Source organism: Adiantum capillus-veneris, chromosome 3 (assembly GCF_014529385.1).
Source record: "Adiantum capillus-veneris isolate H3 chromosome 3, ASM1452938v2, whole genome shotgun sequence".
NCBI classification, from domain to species: domain Eukaryota; kingdom Viridiplantae; phylum Streptophyta; class Polypodiopsida; order Polypodiales; family Pteridaceae; genus Adiantum; species Adiantum capillus-veneris.
In genome coordinates, this window is record NC_140933.1 from 99,270,476 (window position 1) to 99,281,374 (window position 10,899).

The 10,899-nt window shown below is 44.4% G+C and overlaps 1 pseudogene; it reads right to left on the reverse strand.

The window, feature by feature from the left end:
• Positions 1-7,776: 7,776 nt before the first annotated feature.
• On the reverse strand, positions 7,777-8,189 carry LOC147461382 (uncharacterized protein At4g28440-like; annotated as a pseudogene).
• Positions 8,190-10,899: the final 2,710 nt, after the last annotated feature.

Sequence of the window (10,899 nt, forward strand, 5' to 3'; positions counted from 1 at the left end):
CGTCACTATATGGCACAGGCCACGGCTCTATCCAGGGGGGATCTAATGCCCAAATTTGGCGGCACGAGGCGGTTTTAATTTCGATCGTCGAATTACGTAGTGAACTAGGGATGAACTCGGGGTGAACTAGGGGTGAACTCGGGGCAAAAATGGCGTCTCGAGTTCACTCTTAGTTCACCCCCCTTAGTTCATCCGCCTCGCGGGGTGTGGGTCGAACCTGGGACGTCTCGATTGCCACACGAATGCCCTACCACCACGCTAGCGCGCGTCACTATCCATGTTGGCATGGCACATGATCATATCCTAATTTAGGCGCCCCTAGTTCACCCCCAATTCACCCACCCCTAGCTTACCCGCCTCTAGTTCACCGTTAGTTCACCCTCAGTTCACCCCCAGTTCACCCACCCCTAGTTCACTGTGTGATCCGACGGCGGAGATTAAAGCCGTCTTGCCCCCCAAATTTGGGCCCTAGATCCCCTCTGACCCGGAGCCGTGCCATATAGTGACGAGGAGGGGTAGGGAAAGGTCCTCTAGTGTCCTTTCCCCGTACTAACTGCGACCACATGGCAACCGGCGAAGGCCAGGGAGCCATCCTCGTTAATAACCGACACGGGGTGGACTCAAGGGATCAACGGCTCCCTGTGCATCCACCATCGATTAATGACCAGCAAGCCCAAAAAATTTAGGGTTCCCAGTCGGCCGTCGAGCCTTGAACCCGCGCCCTGTCCCCACACACTCGCGCACCCAATCCAGCTCGCCTAGCTAGCGCGTTTCATTGAACGCAATGCGAGCCGAGCGCTATATAAATCTTGCCCCCCCTGCTGCGTTGATCCGATGGTCTAAAACGCCCACCCTGCCGAAAATGAACCCCCACCGTAGATCCCTCGAGTGACACCTCGTGTCCCTTATAAACGAGGAGGAGCCATGGTGGGAGCAGTTATTACGGGGGAAAGAACACTAGAGGCCCTTTCAGGCCGTCAAGAGTCCAGGGAAGCAGGGCCAGAGATAGCTACAATGTGGTGTGTTGGGTTCTAACTAGCTGACAGCTCTGAGAATCCATGTGCTGATGTGTCGTGCGGTTGACACAGATCTGCACTCGCCCGAATATCCAGCTTACGACGACATCTATCTTATTAATAGCCCTGCCGGTTCTCATGCCTGCAGTGAATGTTGCACCAGGTCAGTGCAGGCGCAGTACTGTGGCAAATCGTAATGTTGATGTACTGTCGAATTCTGACTAGTTGATAGCTGAGGTGTCGTGCGTCTAACACACCACCTGGATTCTGGCTCAGTGCAGACTGTCCGATCCATTCCCAATGCTGATGTGTCAATAGCTCATGACATACCGTGTGCTAGTGTGGAGCTCACTCATTGCGCTCAAGCTCTGCCCATACTGTCCGATCCATTCCCAATGCTAATGTGTCAGCAGCTCATGACATTCCGTGTGTTGGTGTGGAGCTCACTCATTGCCCTCAAGCTCTGCAAATTCTATGTGTTGGGGTGTCAGCGATCCAACAGCTGCAGCCTAACATTCTCGCTAGTAATGAAGAGTAGATGTATGGCTATGATTGCGTGCCCCCGACCCTGGACCTTGACAGTCTATTGAAATTGTTTCCTACGACATTAAAATTCTCTTCTTCTTCTTCTTCTCTCTCACATAGTAATGTGGCCAGTCTTCGGTAATGGCAAAGATGAGAGATATTAAAAAGATCCCCAACCCCCCAAAAAAAAACACAAAATACACACTAGGAAAGCTGGGGATATATATATATATAAGGGCTCTATTTTGTTTACATAAGAGACGTCGAGAGATGCTCAATGGCCTATGACCCAAAGGAAGTACAAAAGAGAACTAACAATGTGTAAGCTATGTAAACATCAAGGTGGTCTGTACGATGAATGTAAAATGAACCATTCTGGCCATGGATGTGACCCCGATCCCGATGGAAAAGAACTGACAATTGTGTCCATGTGTGAAGAAAGACGCATCGATGTTGCTCCACTACCCTAGAGGAGCCGGCTGAAGAATCCCACTAATTGCAAAGAGTATGAAGTGGCTCTAATAAATGGCAGTCATAATGGTAGACATAGGGCACAACTGTGAGCCCAGAATGTGGACACGTCAAGCCTTCCACATGGTCCAAAGTGTGATGTTGCATATCATGGTGAATATTGTGTCTCACTGTCAAAAATCCAGCTAATGACCTGCATCTAGGATCATTTTGTAGATTGCATGGTCTATAACTCAAGGGAGTAAGTAAGAAGACTAGATTTGTCGGCAAGCCCTAAAAAAAGGTGTGTGACTCCAAAAATTGCAAAACCGGGTTAGACTATGAATGTTAAGATTTGCTTGATTTTTCATGCTTATGCATTTCTGTTGCAAAGGATTGTCAGTCGGGTAAAGTAGGGAGCTTTGCCAGTTACATGTGAAGCACAGCTTCTAAATACTGCCTTTTGACTGGATGTCAAGGTACTTGGCACACAAGTTTGGGGCACTGCATTGGGATATCACCTCACAAGCCTTCCTCCCAGTACTGACTATGCAAGGCACTTATGATTTTGGCAATGATGTTGGCTTGTATGCTTGATCCCGTCACTGTAGCCAAGGGCTTATAATTTTGCATGCACGGCATGCTACCCTATGGATTCCACTATAACACCAGACACTTTGTCAAGGACAAGATAAGTTCTGGATTGTTTCACATAATTTTGGTTGCTGTCAACGCACAACAACACTAAAATGACCCTAAAACTCGGACTTAACTCAAAGGCAAAGTGCTATTATTACATCACACTGGTGTCGTCACAACCACATACACGGTAGGTGGGTCAGTCTGTGACTTGTTTGTGTTTTTCTGTTACCTTTCTCGATGAGAGAGTCATAGCAGAAAACTATTGCATGCTTATAGGATAAGTTGCACGTTAGGCATAAGATGCACACGAGCATGGCAATCAACTATACATGTCATAGCCATTTAAGGAAAGCTCCTCAGCCCAACATGCTCTCTTTCTGTCTCTCTTCTTTCTCTCGAAGAATAATGACAAGTTTTTAAATCTTTTGATACATGTTTTGCTTGTGAGTCAGCCTGAGCCAAGATGCTCTAACTCTCAGCTAGAACGTGGCAAGACGCCATCCAAATTCGTCTTCATCGATTTGTCGATTGAACACTAATTGCCATAAGGGCTATGAGCCACACACGCTGGCTAAGAGTCATTGTCAGATCTCGGGTAAGACCCAACTGTTGGCATTCCTTGGGTGATTGTTCTCCAGGTTGAACAGACCTACGCAGTGGACTCCCCATCATTGTTAATGGTCAAGCAAGAGTCTTGTCATTACATATGAGAATTTTGTAAGCACTACATGTTTGGTGCGAAGTTTGAGTTGAGTTTTGATGAGCTTACACTCACATAGACTGATCTATAACACGATGTATAGATGTAGCTAGCATTTCAAACAGCATGGCTGTTCATAAGAGCTAGGGGTTCCACCCTGCGTGGATCTCCTATTTTCTCTATAGCACTAGGTGTGCATATAAGAGCCCAATTTTGGTGATACGACCACACATTTGATTACGCAATCGCTCAATATGTGTTGATGATCATTTTTTTGGACATCTTCACACTTTGTTTTTCAAGAAAACTATCTACCAAGGGGTAGTCACAAAGTTCTTTCCAAACTTTCACCAAGGAGGGTGGTTTGGTAAGCTATACCCAGGGGTTTGGATTGCCAAGGCAACCCCCATTATTAGTTTAATTTCTTTATCTCCACTAATTTCTAATTTTAGTGATTAGCAAATCAAAGAAATTTTGATATGGTAAGCTTACATGTTGAGGGATCTACTTGACTTCCGGGTAAGTATCAGGTAATTTCCACCGCATGGTAAGTACATGTTTTTTTGGATCTATTTTCCTTTCCAATTAAGTTTGCTTAAGTTCTTTAAACGGGATATTTGAGCTAGAAGGCTTTCATCCAGCTTGCTCTTTAGCCAAGTGACAAGGTCATGTAAGAGCATAGCATTTTGAGAAAATAATGATATTTTCTCTCTTCCCTGTTCATCAAGATACTGTGATGGGTTTGACTCTTGTTGAAACAATTACAGACCTACATGGTATGGTTCTGTTTGGCACATGTGGTCGCATGGGATACAACATGGTCTCGGAACTCAAGGAGTTCGGTTTAGCCAGTGTGGAGCAATGATAATGAGGGTCCCTCTCACTCACATCGTAGGGTGTTTGCAGTTACCTCCACACACACGTACATCTCGTACTTGATGGATGTCACTTTTCTTGACATCCTCATTTGAGACATATTCCACATGTGGAGAATATGAGTCTTTGGGACTTACACTGGCGCCTAATTCCTAATGATGTGTCGCGAAGAAGTCCCTAGGTGCTAGTCACATCCGTTTGTTCGACCATTTGGAGGAGGAATCTCAAATCTCGAGCTAGATTTTCCGAGCAATCCATAAAACGAGCAAGATTGGCCAAGGCACAATATACAAAACAAAAACCAAACAGGATTTTTTAGGTCACTTCAAGCACAATAAAAATCCAAGATTACACCTAATTTTAATGGTAAAACGACCACAAATTTTTGACAGGAAAAACCCCTTGAACAAGGGTTTGGTAGAATTTTTCCTTTGATGGGATAGAACAATTGGAACCCATACAATGGCATGTTGATATTCCTCTTCTTGGAACTAGTTGCCCTCAAATATTAAAAGCTCATTTCTACCACCATTGATCCTTGTTGGGAATAGTGGCACCATGATTCCAATGGATATAAATCTCCTATTCCTACCTCCCTACATGCAGGACCATGAGACTTACACTAAAAGAGTAAGGTTGTTTCCACTCAAACAAATCTCATGAATAAGGAGAGTCTGGGATCTTGAGATTCTCTTCACTTCTTCTTCTCATCTCTCTTGCTCTACCTCAAGTTATTGTGGGTTGATGTACGATAACATACTATGCATTTTAAGTTACTCTAGAGAAAACGGAGGAAACTTGAAAATAATTCTATTATTGCAATGAGGCTATTCTTTTGAGAAAAACCACATCATGGTATATATTAAAGTTTTGATCACACCATCATAGGTAGCCTTCTACTAGGGGGGGAGTGGGAGTTAGTGGTGTTTCCAAAGGTGGTGGCGACAAACGTGTCAAGGGAGGTGGTAACGATGGGGGATTATAAAGAGTGCTTTGATAGAAGAGTATGCAAGGTTGATAAAGCTATGAACAATTTTCTTTTGAAAACTGTGTCCACATGCTAGTTCTCTTTCACCTACTCATATCGATAGAAACCTAGGTTTAATGGAATTCCACCTACAAATTTTGAGATTTATCTTCAAATTCAAAGTAGAAGGTGAATAAACCTACAAACTTTAGAGAAATTTAGTGTAAAAAACTTCTCTTAAATTTTCCATGTTAATATGAGCACAATTCAAAGCTCCTAGACTGCTCAAGGATCCTAGTTTGCTGAGTTGTCTGTCATGCCTCGACCCAGATTACTCACCCAACGTGTGATGCCCCTATGCTGAATACACTTCTTAGAGCCATGGTGTATGATTGTCATTGTAGTCCTTTGAAATGCTTTTCCTAATGCCGCTTAGCCCTCCATTTTTTTTTGTACTCTATTTACTGTTTGGGAGTTGTACGTCCATCGATGCCTCATAGCAATTCAAATGGACTTGTAGAATGTTGTGGCCTAAGTCTCAGTCCTTAGCACCTCATAAGGTAACCCCCTCAAAGGGGTAACTGGGAGGTGGGTTGTGCTACAACAAACAACATTGTGCCATGTTGACAATTGTGTTGGCTAGAAAAGGTAAATCTCAGGGCCCTAATCATTGACAAATTTGGTTTTGAAGAAATTGGGCAAGGAAACTGACAATAGACGAGGCAAGAAGGTCCTCGAGTTCAACCATCGTCATTTTCAACATCTATATAGTATAAACAAAACCCTTCAAAAAATCTTTTTGAAAGAGACGAGGACTCTTTCACGCACGAGCATGGACCAGTGCTTGAAAAAAACTTTGTTCTGAAAACTTGACAAACCCACCTATGAGAATTTTAGTGGTAAACTAATTAAGTTTGAAGGTTTTTACACCAAATGACGCTAAATTTCTCTAAATTTTGTAGGTTTTTTCACTTTGAAATTTAAAATTTAGAGCTAAATCTCCAAATTTGCAAGTGGGATTACACTAAACCTAGTTTTTTTTCAACCCCTCCCCCTCTCTTTCTTTCTCCTCGCTCTCTCTCATTAATCTCTTTAAAAAAAAGTCTTTGAAAGAGCCTGTGCCGGCGTGAACTTTTTGTTTAGAGAGATTGAAAGAGATGGAGGAGAGAGAGAGAGAGAGAGAGAGAGAGAGAGAGAGAGAGAGAGAGAGAGAGAGAGAGAGAGAGAGGAGGAGGAGGAGGAGGAGGAGGAGGAGGGTATCGTATATGGGCGAGGGAAGGCTGGAAGGGAAGCGACTGAGGAGATGGAGACCGTGAATGTTGTAGGATCAACATATCTATGTTGATGTGCGTCACGCGACCTTGTCCTCTATCACAAGGAGAGCTTCTGTATGTTGACGCAGCCCGACCTAATCTCTTGTCACACCATCGTTTTTGGTGTTGTGGCTTGAGTAGGTTTTTCCCAACCCAATTAAGCATCCAATGTGAAGAATCGTGATGGTTGTTGGACTAAGCGAGGCAGGGAAGGGAGAGAACGCGCTCCTGCGAGGCAAGAGTTCAGAACTCCTGTTGGGGACGCGTAGAGGCACCAAAAGGAGACCTTCGGACTCCGGAGAGGCGCAGCTGCTATATTACACTTCTCTGTCTCTGTCTCTCTCTCTCTCTCTAAGTCAAAAAGAAACTCTCTTGAATAACAGGTCTTGAGTTCAACTCTCCTCGTCGGCTAGATCTTTAAGGTCTCTTGGGATAGTTTCCTACGATGTTAATGCCATTTCTCTCTAGAATAATAGGTCTTGAGTTCAACTCTCCTCGTCGCTAGATATTTAAGGTCTCTTGGGATAGTTTCCTACGACGTTAAAGCTCTCTTCTTCTCATGTGTGTGTGTGTGTGTGTGTGTGTGTGTGTGTGTGTGTGGGTGTGGGTGTGGGTGTGGGTGTGGGTGTGGGTGTGTGTGCTAATAAAAAGAGGAAAATGGTATAACCTTTCTATCGCCCAAGTGTGGTAGATTGGTTATGTCATTTCCCTTTTGAATAACAGGTCTTGAGTTCAACTCTCCTCGTCGGCTAGATCTTTAAGGTCTCTTGGGATAGTTTCCTACGATGTTAAAACTCTCTTCTTCTTCTTCTTCTTCTTCTCCTCTCTCTCTCTCTCTCTATCTCTCTCTCTCTCTCTCTCTCCAGAATACTGTACTAGATGTGTCCAAAATTTGAACCGCTTGACACAAAAGTTTAAACATTACAAAAGCCGATCCAATTGTATGATAAAAATTTGTAATTCTCAAAAGTAAACCTTATTAATGTCTTAATTTGTTAAACATATTGCAAAACCTAATTGCGAACCCTTGTAAGCTCATCAAAGAAGTGTCAGCGTACAAAGAGGCTGACCTTGAATGAGAACTACAAGCTCCTGTGATCCAAAGCTAAGCCTTGAAACAAACAGAGCTTGTGCTCTTGCTGCATGCAACGATTGAAGTGATACGATAGCACATCGCAAACGCGAGATCTTGGAAGACGCTGGTCGGAGGAGAGAAGACACGATCAGAGATGAGGAAGGGCTGTTGGGAAGCATCATTGCAGAAGGACTCGAGCAAGTTGACCTTAATTAAGCAGACATCTGTGCAGGATTCAGGTAAATGGGAACGCAGAGGAGGTGCAGACGTGGAAGTTGAAGGCGCAGCTTGTGTGTAAGAGAGGAGAGAGCGATGACAGATAGATTATTGTCTGACCTGACTAAAAAAGTGACAGGCTCCATCACCTCAATAGAGCCTTGCCACTTGTTCACTGCAAGGCGCATGGAGCCCCTAAACATATCTACCTTTGCATTGTTGACGATCACGATAGTCTCATCGCCAACAAGACATTCAACCAAGCGCAAAGGGGTGCGTTGAGGGGGCACTTCTGCATCATGACCTGCTTGGCGCTCAACACCTTCACCACCAGGTTGTGGCCGGATGTGCCGGGCCTTAGAGTTTGCACCTTAATTGCCATCCCCTACTTCTGCTTTGACGCCGCCATGCCTACAATTTTGTCCCCCCTCTCTCTCCCTCTCTCGGCGCGCGCTCTTTCAGAGAGCTTCTTTTTTTTGGGAGAGAGAGAGAGAGAGAGAGAGAGAGAGAGAGAGAGAGAGAGAGAGAGAGAGAGAGAGAGAGAGAGAGAGAGAGAGAGGGGAGAAGTGAGCAGTCCATGTTTGTATGCAGATCGTTCCGAAATGCTTGCCTCATCAAATGTTATCAACAGAGCTGGACGAGGTGTTTTGTTATACGCGCAAACTTTGCCCTCTTTCCTTGAGCTCTGCCAAGCTAGCTCACAGCAAGGCGCTAAAGGTGCGTGTCTGCATGAGAGAGAGAGAGAGAGAGAGAGAGAGAGAGAGAGAGAGAGAGAGAGAGAGAGAGAGAGAGATGGGGCTGGGGTGGTTCATCAAGACCAAGTACGAGAAGCTGAAGCAGTTGAAAATGTCCAAGTAGAAGCACCTCTCTACGTCCAGGTAGAGCTAATTAGAAGGCACAACATTCAACGTCGTGGGAACAATGCAAAGAGAGAGAGAGAGAGAGAGAGAGAGAGAGAGAGAGAGAGAGAGAGAGAGAGAGAGAGAGAGAGAGAGAGAGAGAGATGGGGCTGGGGTGGTTCATCAAGACCAAGTACGAGAAGCTGAAGCAGTTGAAAATGGCCAAGTAGAAGCACCTCTCTACGTCCAGGTAGAGCTAATTAGAAGGCACAACATTCAACGTCGTGGGAACAATGCAAAGAGGGGGAGAGAGAGAGAGAGAGAGAGAGAGAGAGAGAGAGAGAGAGAGAGAGAGAGAGAGAGAGAGAGAGAGAGAGAGAGAGAGAGAGAGAGAGAGAGAGAGAGAGAGAGAGAGAGAGAGAGAGCACCCGCTTGACTCGAAACAAAGCCATCCCCACGTAGACCTCGACAATGAATACATTCCTGTTAAGGAAGACAACAGAGCATGCCAATGAAGCTCAATCTTGAATGCCTACACCATTATCACAACGATGGCCAGCTTAGCACTCCTGTGAAATCAACCAGAAACACCGAAATACATACATATAATTGCCAAGCCCAGTACATAGTAGTGCTCTCAATTAATTATGAGCTTGCCACAATATTCTTCCTCGAACTTCCTCCGTAGATTTTCTTCATATAAATTTGCTTCATCTTCACATAACTTGAGCAGACTGTAATTCTTGTACGACAGTGTTATTTTGTCAGTGATTTCCACTGGATAATTATCGGTGCATATTCATCTGATAATCAAACTTGTAATTATGTAGCCCGCATTCATTTATCAATAGAGCTGGACAAATACGCCTTTCCCCAAAATACGCCTTTCCCTCGACATTGAGCTGCCACTAATGGGCCCTCACACAGTGATCTGCTAAAAGCTCAAGCAGCTAGCTGCACTCATGAAGCCATTGGCTTAATTACTTGAGGATTATAACCATCATACTCTTTTCTGCCCTCATGTCCACTTTGACGTTTACTCATTCTATTTCTTTGCCCTCTGCAGTCTGCATCACCAACAACCTGAATCTTGATAGCATCAACAGAAAAATGTGCTGACACGTGGGGACTCAAGTATGACCACTAACATTGTTTCGTCCAAATGCCTTCTTAAGGAGGATCACATAAGATTTGCGACTTCTCAGTACTACTATGAAGCTTGTGAGCCTTGATGTAGTCCCATACTCGCTTGAGGGCATCAGGCCTTGTGCTCTCCGAGGCTGGAGGAGACCCTATAGAGGATCTGAGCGCCACCTCTAGGCTCAGGCTCGGGAGTGGATTTGAGTTCGGCCTTGGGCACTTTCTTGCTCATCTATTCATCAACTCATGCAAAACGTAGAGCACTCACACACTAGACCAGGGGCAAGATCCCGATCGATGGCAAGAAGACGGATTGGGATTGGTTGGGGTTGAGCAATCGAAGCTGGCACTTGCACGTACAATACCCCCATACTGTAGCACAACAAGGCTGCATGATACAGCCGAGCATTGGACAACCGAAGTCAAGTAGTAAATCATGCAGGTGCAATTAGGAAGCGAGAGCTAATTGGCCATCCAATATTGGGAAGAAGCAGGAGGCATGAGCACCAGCTTACACTACTATGATATGATTCCTGCAGCCGCCAATATTTCAGTTGACTACAAGTAGTAGTACTAGCACCAGCGCACAACATTTGAAGAGCATAATAATTCATTGCTTATTAGATATGATGTTGATCACTGCACTGCAAAATTACCAAAAAAAAAATCTTCTAAAAGATATTGTCACAAACAATCGGCCAGAGAGCGTATCATAAGGCCTATGATAGAATTGAATGGGAGTTCATACTTCAAAGTCTATACGATATGGGTTTGGACAAATTCTTTTTCACATTCAGCTTTTTGGGAATGCGTCAGCTAGAATTTTAGTTAATGGTACTCTTACATATGTTATTTCATTGCATAAATCCATAAGACAAGGGTGCCTATGCTATCGCATCTAGTGCCTTGAATTCTCTTGTTAAAGATGTTATAGAGTAGGACAAACTCACTGCCATAGACGTACTTGGCTCTATGAAGCAAATGTGCCTCCAAAAGTGTGTTGATCATACCAATGCAATTGTGAGGAAGGATGTACATGCAAAGGAGAATTTTAGGGCTTGTCTCACTATCTTGTAAGTGGCTCGATTATTAACCATGCTTGATGGGGCTATCTGCTTTGTCTAAGCCAGTTTTCACCAG